Source organism: Capra hircus, chromosome 16 (assembly GCF_001704415.2).
Source record: "Capra hircus breed San Clemente chromosome 16, ASM170441v1, whole genome shotgun sequence".
NCBI lineage: Eukaryota > Metazoa > Chordata > Mammalia > Artiodactyla > Bovidae > Capra > Capra hircus.
Window position 1 is genome coordinate 8998499 of NC_030823.1, and position 14170 is coordinate 9012668.

Consider the following 14170-nt stretch of genomic DNA (forward strand, 5'->3'; position numbering starts at 1 on the left):
ACTCATCAGTTTTATAAGTCTGAAAATTCTAAATTCTGCAATACATCTGCCCCTGAGAGGTTTCCTAAGCAAATATGTATATGAACACTGAGAACCACTAATTTATATACCTTCTGTCCATTTTGCAATGGTTTATTTAATAAAAAATAACTAATTGTCTCTATAACATGATATTTAACTGCATTGGACTTAGTGAATATGCATTTTCATATGTCCCAATAAGCTGGCATTGAACACAAAACTTTCTACCCCTTTTGAATAACACCAAGCTCTTGGCCAGAATGGTGCTGGTTTATACCAATGTCCTGGCCAATTATTAACTGGACTCCTTTTTTTCAGACATATCATGATTCGGGTTATAAGTTAAACATCTTCCTTTTCCTTTCACTCCTTGACACATTTCATTCTTTGTCTCCCCACCTTCACATCCCAGTGCTGGGAAAATCTCACTCCTCTTTCAGGATATCCCATATCTAGGAAGCCACTTAGAGCGGTCTGGACAATGACTAACTGATGGGAAAGGGTTTCTACTGTTAATCCATATATTCAATATAAGCAAAGTTATTATCATTCTTTTTAAGATACAAAGCTAAATAGGTATGCATATATTTTAGCACAACAATGGATTACTGTGAGAATTTCATGGATTCCTCTTCCATCTGGGTAAACAAAGGTTGGTGGTTGGACACAAGGAGAAGAAAGTGGGCAGAGAACCAGGGGCACAATATTCTGTGCCTAAAGTGGGGCTGATTTCTGGCTTTGTCATATGACTTTTCCTTAAATGTTCTATAACACATTTTAGCACAGTTATATATACACAGATTTATAGAAAATTTTGAATTTTAAGTGTAAGTAAGGCAAGTTTCCCATGTGTTGAATTCAATTTTCTTTTGAAGCATGCTCCAAGACACCTAGTCACCTTATGCTTTACTCTCTATATCTAAATGTGTGAGAACAAGTTTAAGATGTATTTACATTCTGTGAAAGTATACATATTTAGCTGCATGGCAATTTCCCAAACATTTTTATTCCCTTACAGACACTGTTACACTGATGTTATACTAATTTTTTTTGTAAAGTATGGCATTATCAGTATTTTTGTTAAAGACAATCATTATTTCTATTAACAATAAAGTAAATTTAATTATTTCACTTCTATCTACTTTTTTGCTAGGACAGAATTTGACCGTGTATAAAGATAACATTTCTTTAAGCAAATAAAATTGTTTTCTCCAAAACTTTACGAACTGACCACCTCTCCCAAAAATAATTTAAAATCAAACTGCCTTGGGCAAATATCTGCTGTTTACTTCTGTTCTGTTTCAATCTGATCAAGTGTAACAGATGAATTGCTAACATGGACCTGGAGGAGTGTCCTTAACAGATGTGAGTGAACAGATGAGCAGTCAGAGAAAGTTTAGAAATTATGTAATCAACAACATCTTCATGACCTTTAGAAACATCACTTACTTACCAATTAAAATCATCACTTTGTGACTTTGGAAGTTATTACAAAATAATTTCATGTACATATGAAATTACCTTAAAATAGCACTCACACAAGTGAGAAGAGTTTTAAAATTGAACTATTTCTCTGATGTCTGTTGAATAAAACTTTATTTTTATAGGAATCTACTTGGGTTTCTTATTGATATAATTATGAGTTTCTAAAATCTACCTCATTAAAAATAATGGTCTCCTTAAAATACATCATCCATTGGTAGCAGATGCAAACTTCTTTAGAGGAAATACATGTTTTTAATATATTTGAAAAAATTCTTTAACTATATATTGCTAACTTTTAATTTTATTATGCTTTTCAGAGCACATAGGACACCACAAAGATTTTTTCTGATGGCTGTTTGCTGTGCATATTTTCTTGTTTATGTTCCATTCCTGCATTGGAGCTAAGTCAAGTGTACATACACAATTTGCAGAGTGAATTCAGTGCTTGTTCAGGCTGAAAGCTGTATGCATTTAGATAAGAAGGAATAAGGAATAGGGGGGGAAATAACCTTGGAAACTGTCTTCTGTTTGCTAGCACTATATGTTTTACTAAATCAAACAACCCTTATTACGAGTTTTCAATCTCTCTAACATAAAAACACAAAGAAGAAATATTTATAAAATTAATATTTTTCAAATATTATCTTGCCTGAAGTTATTTATTTTTACCATAACTTTTGAAAGATGATCTACTAATAAAACTATATGAATGAAATAAAAATTCAAGCCCAAAACATTTTGCTTTTATATTTTTAATTAAATGGCAGAATGTATAAAACATTATTTTCCTTTTTAAGCTAAAAGAGTTTGTCCAATATAAGTAGTTGTGTAATTTAGTAAGTAAATTTACAGAATTGAATCAGGTGATCTTTCTGTTCACTTCCCAGTGAAATGGGCATGACATTTTGTCTTCTCTTCATTTTGCATTTTCAACACACAGAGAAAATATTGGAGAGGATAAATGCATAATATATTTTAAAATAATTTGAAACATTTCAACATGCAGTTAAAAGTGAAGTGACCTTAACTCCAAAATATGGTTATGTCAAGGGTTTAATATGACCCTTCCTTTTTCTACTAGAGATTAAATAACTGTCTATAATTTTAATGGGAAGTACAGCAAAGTTGAGGCTAGATTAATCTTCAATAAATAAACAAAATAGTTATTTAATATAAAATATCTCATTGTGGAACACAAGTCTATTTAATAGCAAATTAAACTATAATAATTGTAACTCGATCAGCACTCCTAAATACTAATGAAGAATTCTGAATATTAACTTGTCAAGTAAACATTTTTTTTAATGAAGAGGAGACCAGAATTTCTTGACACTGATTTTCAACAATAATTTAATTAATAAACATTAACCTACAACAGTGATTTGAGCCTGATTTCAGAATAGTAATCATATAAATCTGTATTCCTAGTATAATCTCTTGGAGAAGGCACTGGCGACCCACTCCAGTGCTCTTGCCTGGAGAATCCCATGGATGGAGGAACCTGGTGGGCTACAGTCTATGGGGTCGCTAAGAGTCGGACACGACTGAGCAACTTCACTTTCACTTTTCACTTTCATGCATTGGAGAAGGAAATGACAATCCACTCCAGTGTTCTTGCCTAGAGAATCCCAGGGACCGAGGAGCCTGGTGGGCTGCCGTCTATCGGGTCACACAGAGTCAGACACAACTGACGTGACTTAGCAGCAGCAGCAGCAGTATAATCTCTTAATCATTCACCTATATTCTCTATTTGTTAAGGCTGAAATGGTAATATCTGGATATATATACATATATATCCTCTTTGAATAGTGGATAATTTTTGACTTGATTTGTAAATCCTTTTAAAATATAAAGATAACTTTTCTCATTGGGATGGTTATAAAGCTTGCCTGGTTTTAAACAAAGTTTCTTGCAGCTCTCATTTAAGTTGTACAAAAAAAAAAAAACAAAACAAAACCAAAAAACACGTTACCACCACTACCACCATGAAAACAAAATCTTTCCAATAGCTATTTTCTCTTCAAACTAAAATTTAAGTGTTATGTTTTTTGTCTTAAATCTGATGGCATGTAAAAAACTGACAACATCTAATTTACATTTAAAAGATTGTCTAATAATTGTGGATTTTTTAATATGGATATGGAAAGATACTGTTGATAAAGGGTCTAAATTAGATTAATGTTAATGAACATTTTGTTGTTATTCTTGATGCAGTTTGTGGTTCTGGGTGGACAGGTTATTTTTTGATAATCATGTCCACGTGAAATTCAAGGAGCATTTCAGGGCAGGGTCTTTAAAAATAATCTGATAACCTTTGTTCACCATGTGTAACCTTATGCCTCTTACAAAAATTTAACTAAAATGCATCATTATGCAGATCCTATATGTAGCTCATATTTTTCTTATTTGTGCAAATAACAAATGTTTTACTGGTTTATATGCAAAATTAAGAATAATGATGTTATGGAACTAACCAATGTTTTTAACAGACTTTAATTTAAAAAATACATATTTCTGCAGAGAAGTATCTCCTTTAGAAGTTGACTCCTGGAAGTCAGGGGTTAGGTAGTAGCTTTATACTTTATCCCTATTAGTCCCCATCATTTTTATTACTTAAAATACCAAGTTCAAAGGGATCTAAATCACTCATATGATAATTCTATTTATTTTTACACATTTTTAAGTGGTCATAAATCCACAGCTTAAAACATCTCTGGTAGTGAAGTCAGTATTTGTTAAAACAGGTTATCTTTATTTTTATGACAAAATACACACTTAGTAAGTCTTTTGAGTTAAATGAAATAATTATCAATCAATGTATTATTATCCTAATGTATGGGGAAGATGACATTTTTGTCATGTTCTTTTGAAGATTCTCTGTTTAAGATTTCGTATATCAGTTAACTACTTTCCCCCACCCCCAAAGGGAAAGATAGAGAGAAACTGACATTCTATCTTGACCTATTAATGCTATTAAATGAATCTGAACAGAACTCAGGTGCATCACATTTTCTTTTTTATGGAAGTAATGGATTTGAAAGAGAACTACCAAAGATTTCAAGTACTTCCTTTCCTTGCCTGTCAATTGATGATAGTGACACCATGGAACAACTAAATATTGTTCAGATCATTAAATTTTTTTTTTAAGTTATCATACCAGTTAGAATAAGACCATAAATGAACTAATTATAGCCTAAGGTAAACTTGCAGAATTATTACTGTTATAAATAACCAGTGAAAGACCAAGAAGGTAGTCAATAGGGAGCCCAGTGATATGAAACATTCTTTGGATGACACCAGTTCAGTTCAGCTCAGTCATGTCTGACTCTTTGTGACCCCATGAATCTCAGCACACCAGGTCTCCCTGTCCATCACCAACTCCTGGAGTTCACTCAAACTCATGTCCATCGAGTTGTTGATGCCATCCAGCCATCTCATCCTCTGTTCTCCCCTCTCCTCCTGCCCCCAATCCCTCCCAGTATCAGAGTCTTTTCCAATGAGTCAACTCTTTGCATGAGGTGGCCAAAGTACTGGAGTTTCAGCTTTAGCATCATTCTTTCCGAAGAACACCCAGGACTGATCTCCTTTAGAATGTACTGGTTAGATCTCCTTGCAGTCCAAAGGACTCTCAAGAGTCTTCTCCAACACCATAGTTCAAAAGCATCAATTCTTCAGCGCTCAGCTTTCTTCACAGTACAACTCTCACATCCATACATGACCACTGGAAAAACCATGAGCTTGACTAGATGGACCTTTGTTGGCAAAGTAATGTCTCTGCTTTTGAATATGCTGTCTAGTTTGGTCATAACTTTTCTTCCAAAGAGTAAACGTCTTTTAATTCCATGGCTGCAGTCACCATCTGCAGTGATTTTGGAGCCACCTCAAAATAAAATCTGATACTGTTTCCACTGTTTCCCCATCTATTTCCCATGAAGTGATGGGACCAGATGCCATGATCTTAGTTTTCTGAATGTTGAGCTGGACATGGAACAACAGACTGGTTCCAGATAGGTAAAGGAGTACGTCAAAGTTGTATATTGTCACCCTGCTTATTTAACTTCTATGCAGAGTACATCATGAGAAACACGGGGCTGGAAGAAGCACAAGCTGGAATCAAGAATGCCAGGAGAAATATTAATAACCTTAGATATGCAGATAGCACCACCCTTATGGCAGAAAGTAAAGAGGAACTAAAAAGCCTCTTGATGAAAGTAAAAGAGGAGAGTGACAAAGTTGGCTTAAAGCTCAACATTCAGAAAACTAAGATCATGGCATCTAGTCCCATCACCTGGATGACACAGCAGAAGATAAAACATGCCCTTCCCAACCAGCAGTCAAATCTATCTCCAATGTAATAATAAAACACCTCTTTTGCTCTTCTGAAACTCTTCCATGATGGTGTGCTTCAAGCAGAAGGCAGTCTAGAAAGGTTATAACTATTGCCGAGTGACTGGCTCACAAAGAGTTGAGATATGAGGAGCTTACTGTAGTCATTTTTTAAATTATAATAATTGCAACAATGTATTGATTAAAAACTAGAAGTAAACCTATCCATATGCATTAATGAAGGATAAAGACACATACATAATTAATATATATATGTATTAGTTTTATATAAATTTAAGAACATAAATTAAGAAAAGGCTTAGAGAATAATTCCACTGTGCTACAAAGAAAAAGTTTAAAGGTCTTACTGACCAAGTAGCTAACTCTGGGGTGTGGAAAATTTGGTATGTTAAATTTATTATATATCTTCCTGCAATATTTGAATGTATTGTCTTAAATACATAATTTTCATATAAATGGAAAATAATTCTCTTAAGGAAAAATTATTACTGAATACACACAGAGAGACAGAGTCAGTGGAAAGATAATACTATGGGTCAACTTTTAAATAGAATATTTTAAGACTCATCATTTATGATGTCTTTCCTATAAACTCTGCAAACGGAAAAGTTTTAAAAAAATCTAAAAACATGCCTCTGTCTTAAGAAAATGAGTTAAACATCAATGCTTTCTGGTTGCCTTGAGCTCAGTCCTAGCTCTTTAGAATATAACAGATTTTCACCAAATTAATGTGACAGAATAATCAGATTGAAAAATTAACACATATATTTCCACACATATCAATTTATGGGAATCGATGAGAAAAAATTTTCTCCCTCTCACAAGAGAATAGCCAAGGTACCACATCCTTAAATTCTTGGCTTTTCCTGACTTCACACATCAGGAAAATTTTAAAAAGCATTTTTTTTTTCTTTATGATCTAAGCTAGAACTTTCAAACTGTAAAAGGAAATATATATATATATGTTTATATATCAGTTCAGTTCAGTCTCCCAGTGTTGTCCTACTCTTTGCGACCCCATGGACTGCAGTACACCAGGTTTCCCTGTCCATCATGAACTCCCGGAGCTTACTCAAACTCATGTCCATAGAGTCTGTGATGCCATCCAGCCATCTCATGCTCTGTCATCCCATTCTCCTCCCACCATCAATCTTTCCCAGCATCAGGATCTTTTCTCATGAGTCACTTCTTTGCATCAGGTGGCCAAAGTATTGGAGTATTAGCTTTAGTCAGTCCTTCCAAAAGATATTCAGGACTGATTTCCTTTAGGATGGACTGGTTGGATCTCCTTGCAGTCCAAGGGACTCTCATGAGTCTTATCTAACACCACTGTTCAAAAGCATCAATTTTTCAGTACTCAGCTTTTTAAAGTCCAACTCTCACATCCATACATGACTGCTGGAAAAATCAAAGCTTTGACTAGAAGGACCTTTGTTGGCAAAATAATGTCTCTGCTTTTTAATATGCGATCTAGGTTGGTCATAACTTTTCTTCCAAGAAGCAAATGTCTTTTAATTTCATGGCTGTAAGTCACCATCTGCAGTGATTTTGGAGCCCCAAAAATAGTCTGTCACTGTTTCCATTGTTTCCCCATCTATTTGCCATGAAATGATGGGACCAGATGCCATGACCTTTGTTTTCTGAATGTTGAGCTTTAAGCCAAATTTTTCACTCTCCTCTTTCACTTTCATGAAGAGGCTCTTTACTTCTTTTTCTCTGCCATAGGGGTGGTATCATCTGCATATCTGAGGTTATTGGTATTTCTCCCAGTAATCTTGATTCCAGCTTATGCTTCATCTGGTCTGGCATTTCTCATGATGTACTCTGCATATAAGTTAAATAAGCAGGGTGACAATGTACAGCCTTGACATACTCCTTTTCCAATTTGGAACCAGTCTATTGTTCCATGTCTAGTTCTAACTGTTACTTCTTGACCTGCATACAGATTTCTCAAGAGGCAGGTCAGGTGGTCTGGTATTCCCATCTCTTTCAGAATTTTCCACAGTTTGTTGTTTTCCACACAGTCAAAGCTTTTGGCATACTCAATAAAGGAGTAGATGTTTTTCTGGAACTCTCTCTCTTTTTCAATGATTGAACAGATGTTGGCAATTTTATCTCTGGTTCCTCTGCCTTTTCTAAATCCACCTTGAACTTCTTGGAAGTTCATGGTTCACATATTGTTGAAGCCTGACTTGGAGAATTTTAAGCATGTCTTTGCTAGTGTGGGAGATGAGTACAATTGGGCAGTAGTTTGAGCATTCTTTGATATTGCCTGTCTTTGGGATTGGAATGAAAACTGACTTTTTCCAGTCCTGTGGCCACTGCTGAGATCTCCAAATTTGCTGACATATTGAGTGCAACACTTTAACAGCATTTTCTTTTAGGATTTGAAATAGCTCAACTGGAATATCATCGCCTCCACTAGCTTTGTTTGTAGAGATGTTTCCTAAGGCCCACTTGACCTCTCATTCCAAGATGTCTGGCTCTAGGTGAGTGATCACACTGTCATGATTATCTGGGTCATGAAGATTTTTTTGGACAGTTCTTCTGTGTATTATTGCCATCTCTTCTTAATATCTTCTGCTTTGGTTAGTTCCATCACATTTCTGTCCTTTATTGTGCCCATCTTATCATGAAGTGTTCCCTTGGTATCTGTAATTTTCTTGAGGAGATCTCTAGTCTTTCCCATTCTATTGTTTTTCCTCTATTTCTTTGCATTGATCACTGAAGGCTTTCTTATCTCTCCTTGCTATTCTTTGGACATCTACATTCAAATGGGTACATCTTTCCTTCTCTGATTGCCTTTCTCTTTATATACACACACACAGACACACATGTAAAATTCTGTGGACATACTTTTCACATATTTATGATTTAAATGCCTTGGTATAATTTGGTTCATTTCATTCCCTGTTGTATTATATCCTTGGGGACTGTGGTGTGATGTAGCATTGTGAGTCAACAACAGAAAATTCAAATGTTGTGGGGAAGAGCAAAAAAACAAAAACAGTGAAATTCTTCTAGCGCAGAAATCCTGGATTCCCACACGGTGGAGTCTCCAACAGCAGAGGTGGAGCTTCCACTTTGTGCCAACAGAGTGCCCTGACTGGAGGACCTATGAAAAAGCTGACTGGATGTGTGTCCAGACACTGACCTGTTTCATCTGCAGGGCATCTGGTGGTTACTTGCTGGCACGGATAGTGCTCACAAGTATCTCCTGAGCTCTCCTCCACTTCCTAGTCTCCCTTGCAGTTAGGTTGAAGCAGCAGAGCAGCTATTCCATGACTTTGGGGGAAAGTTGCTTGTACCACTTGTGAAGATTTTAAGAGTTATTGTCCTTCATACAAACACACACACACACACACACACACACACACAAACATATATATATATATATATATATTTCAATCCTTGCATGTACTGAGACTTCAGAGAGCAAGTGTTCCACATGGTGCAACCATGGTGCAATTACTAACTGAAGAAGGGCTGCCAGACTCATATCAGGACCTCCAAGAAATGAAATATCAATAAACTATCTACCCAGATTACAGGACTTGCTTGAAGTGACATTTAGCTTTGTTATTCTGATAAACTGGGGCTTCCCAGGTGGTGCCAGTGGTGCAGAAAGTGCTTGCCAATACAGTAGATGTAACAGACATGGGTTTGATCCCTGGGTCAGGATTTTTTATTTATGCCTTTATTTGTATGGAAGACATAGGCTCAAACAATGATCTTATCTGTGGGAACAATGGCATTAAGACCACAGATATTATCCCAAATTTAATATTGAATAAAATGTGGTGTTTCTTTAGTATCTCAAGGGAAGGGAGATATTACCTTCCCTGTAATGAAAGAATTGCTATAATAGGATATATCCTGAGTCCAAGCTAACATAATTTCAAACTGCGGGGGAAGTTGTCGCTTAGAATTTGAGTATGTCCTTCATTTGAAGAATCATTTTTGAGGAAATCTCAAACACAGAAAATATACTGGCATTTAATTTAGAAACCATTCCTATGATTTCTGTGAATATGAAAAGATCAGCTATATCAAAGATATGAGAGAATAACCTGACTGAAGATAATTGTTTCATTTTCTTAGATGTAGACTTATCAGAAAGAAATGAGATAATGAGAAACAAAGTTCTCTTAGATACAAAACTATGGATAGCCAAATGGACAGCATGTCATGGAAAATTATTGTGGAGATGCAATTTGGCTAGGAATCCATTTTTTTTCTGATATAGGTATTAAAACAAGAGACATATGTAAACTTCTCATACTTAAGTGATTCAATGAATGAAATACAACAAGGTTTTTGATTAAGTGTTCTAGATTGAATATATGTTGGGATTTTTAGAAAATTTCCAAATTTCACCAGATGGTGGATGAAGATGTAAATGACTACTTCCAAATCTCAATTATGTCTTTTTCTAATTTATTTATTTTTTTAATTGAAGGATAATTGCTTTACAGAATTTTGTTGGCTTCTGTCAAACAGCAACATGAATACAAGCCTGAATTTTGTGCACTAGTTCAGTTTTATATATTATTATATTTAAGTCAAATTCTAGTGAAATGCACAGATTTTAAGTGTAAATTCTGAATCTTGACAATTTGTTCATGTGTAACTAATACAACAATCAAAATATAAAACATCCTCAGCTATACGTGTGTGTATATACATATATACCATATATGGAATATTACTGTCAAAATGAAAAAGGAAAATCTTGCCATCTGCAATTACGTGGGTTAAATTGTAAGGAATTATGCTAAATAAGTAGCCACGCAGAGAAAGACAAATCATTATATGTAGAATCAAAAAAAAAAAAAAGAAGAAGAAGAAGAACTCATATAAATAGAGAACAGAAAACTGGTTGCCAGGGCCTGGGCATTTAGAGTAATATGATGAGGTTGGTAAAAGGGTACAAAGTTTTAATTATAAGATGACTAAGTTCTGAGGATCTCATATGTAATATGACAACTGTAGTTGATAATACTGTGTTCTATGATTGAAATTTGCTAGGAAAGTAGAACTTAAATGTTCCCATACATCCATAAAAAAGTACACATTTGAAGTAACAGATATGTTAATTAACTAGATGAGAGCATCTATTAACTCAAAATATATTTTTTAAATGAGCACAATATTTCAATAAAAAGATATAAAAATGACAAGAAAGAATAAGTGCCTGGCAATGCTACTGATTGGTGAAACTCTCACTGACATATAACCAAAATGGACTTCCCATGTGACTCAGTGGTAAAGAATCTGCCTACAATGCAGGAGATGCAGATTTAATCCCTGGCTCAGGAATATGCCCTGAAGAAGGAAATAGCAACACATTCCAACATTCTTGCCTGGGAAATCCTATGGACAGATGAGACTGGCAGGCTGCAAGTCCATGGGGGTCACAAAGAGTCAGACATAACTTAGTGACTAAACAACAAAATAACAACGACAAGAAATAGCTAAAATATTACAAAGAATATGACTAGATATCTTTTCCTGGATGCACACTTACTTGGAAAACTGAAATCAAATCAGAAGTTAGAATGCAGGACACATAGAAAAGCAACAGCTAACATTAATTGAACTCGAACTAAGGGTCATGTCCTAGATGTAATTAAACTTTAATTATAATAATAATCTTAGAAGCTAGATACTATTATTATCCCCATTTTATAAGTGAGGAAACAGAAGAACATAGTAAGGAAGTTTCCCAAGATCTCAGCGCTAAAAGCCACAGCAGAGCCAGAACAAAAGTCTCAGGTCCCTCAGGACCTAGAAGCTTGCTCTTGACCTCTAAATCATGTCTCATTCTTATCTCTAAAATTCTTCACTTAATGAAACAAGGACTCCTGCATTTATGTCTAAGTTAGGGTTTGGGTAGTATAATTACAAGAAGAACCTGAAATATTTTGTTTGAACAGGAAGCAAGAAAAGGCTCAAAGAGTCATGGGTTATGTCAAAAGGATATGAAAGTCCATGAGGAAGAGCCTTTGCAGCTAAATCTGTGACATCTTGAATATGAAAATGAATAAAAATCTTCAGAGACTGTCACTTTGAATAAAAGGAGGATACCTTGTTGGAGGAGGTGGAAAAGACATGACATGACCTGACTGCAGGTTGATCCCTGGCTAGATCTAGGCTATCTGAAGCTCCTTAACCCCTCTCCTGTCCGTGGCTCTGCCTGCTGTTTGTGACTCAGTGGACATAAGTTTAAGCAAACTCTGGGAGATAGTGAAGGACAGAAAAGCCTGGCATTCTGCAGTCCATGGGGTCACAAAGAGTTGGTCATGATTGAGAGCCTGAACAAAAAGCACTGTTCCCATACTAAGAGCCCTTTCAAGTTCACAGCCTTGATACAGTGAGGTGTATTTGAGACCATCTGGACTGAATATATGACTGAACCCAGTTAATGCTCCTCTAAACTTAAGAGTTGCAAGGGTTGGATGCAGAGATCTTCTTGTCCTGCAGCACTGAAGACAAGCCTCCTATGTAAGTTTGCTTGTTTATTAAATTAACCACCTACCAACCTAGAGTAGTCTGCTTCATTTATTGGTCTCTCCATATACTGGGGTGAGTTTCAGATTTCACCTGGGAATTTTCTAACATAGCAAACCAACACCCATCATTATTATTCTAATATGTGTGTGTGTGTGTGTGTGTGTGTATAGTGTTTAGTGTTTATATATATATATATATAGTGTTTATATATATATATATGAAATAAGTAAATGAGATAGAACCAAAATGCCAACTAGTAAATAAAAAAGAAATAATGTATTTCAAAATTGTAATGTGTGTTAAAACTAATGAGTTAAAGTTTAAAGAGTTACAAAGTGTTATAAAGTTATAAAGAGTTATAACTTATAAAGAGACACAAAGTATCTTCCTACAAACCATTAATTATAAATGAAAAAAGAGTGACTTTCCAGCATGGAAAACTATTGCCCACTACCTTAAGTCATCAAAACTAATATCACTGTTATGGGGTCAAGCAAAAATAAAAAATAAAAAAAATTCTTCCTAAAAAGATGGTACCATGAAGGACAAATCAGATCATAGATATTCCTGAAAATTAAATACTCTGAATCTAATGACTGTATAACCCCACCTTGCAAAGGTATTTTACAAAGAAACTGGCCTGTACATTTCAAAATTAACAAGGTTAGGAAACACCAGAGAAATGATGTGAGACACTGCTACATATTATGAGAAAATAAAAAGATGTGACAGCTGACAGAAAAGCATGATGCTGGACTGGAAACAGAACTGAGAAAACCAACAGCTCCAGTGGACACTGGCTCTGTGCGTGTGTCGTACGTGACAGCAGTGAACTATGTGACATCTGATGGTTCCGATGGGAAAGAACCTGCCTGCAACGTGGGGGACCTGGGTTTGATCCCTGGGTAAGAAGATCCCCTGGAGAAGTGAATGGCAACACACTCTAGTCTCCTTGCTTGGAGAATTCCATGGACAGAGAAGGCTGGTGGATTACAGTCCATGAGGTTGCAAAGAATCAGACACAATTGAGTGACTTTTGTTTCCTTAAATGAAAAAAAAATTCTATAATTCTGTAATGACATATATGGCATATTTCCTAACATGGCAAAATTCATGTATATATATTTTTTTATATGATATATATATATGTATATAATATATATTATATATAGAAACAGAGAGACAGAAAGAGAGAGAGAAATAGAGACAGAGAGAGAGAAAGGAGGATATTTAACTATAAATACACATATGAAAGAAGAAATGAATGGGATAGAAGCTAAGTGAAAACTATCAAAGAAGGAATAGTGCATTTTATTATCTCATTGAGCACACTGAACAAGAGAACTCCAGAAAAACATCTACTTCTGCTTCATAAAATACAATCAGCCTTTGACTATGTGGATCAAAAGACTGTGGAAAATTTTCCAAGAGATGGGAATACCAGACCACCTGACCTGCCTCCTGAGAAATCTGTATGCAGGTCAAGAAGCAACAGTTACAACCAGACATTGAACAATGGACTGGTCCAAAATGGGGAAAGGAGCGTGTGAAGGCTGTATATTGTCAACCAGTTTATTTAACTTCTATGCAGAGTATATCAAGTGAAAGACTGGGCTGGATGAAACATACACTGGAATAAAGGTTGCTGGGAGAAAATTCTGTAAAGCAATCATTCTTCAGGTAAAAAGTAAATAAAAAAAAAAAAGATTGCTGGGAGAAATATCAATAACCTCAGATATGCAGATGACACCACTCTTATGGCAGAAAGCAAAGAGGAACTAAAGAGCCTCTTGATGAAGTTGAA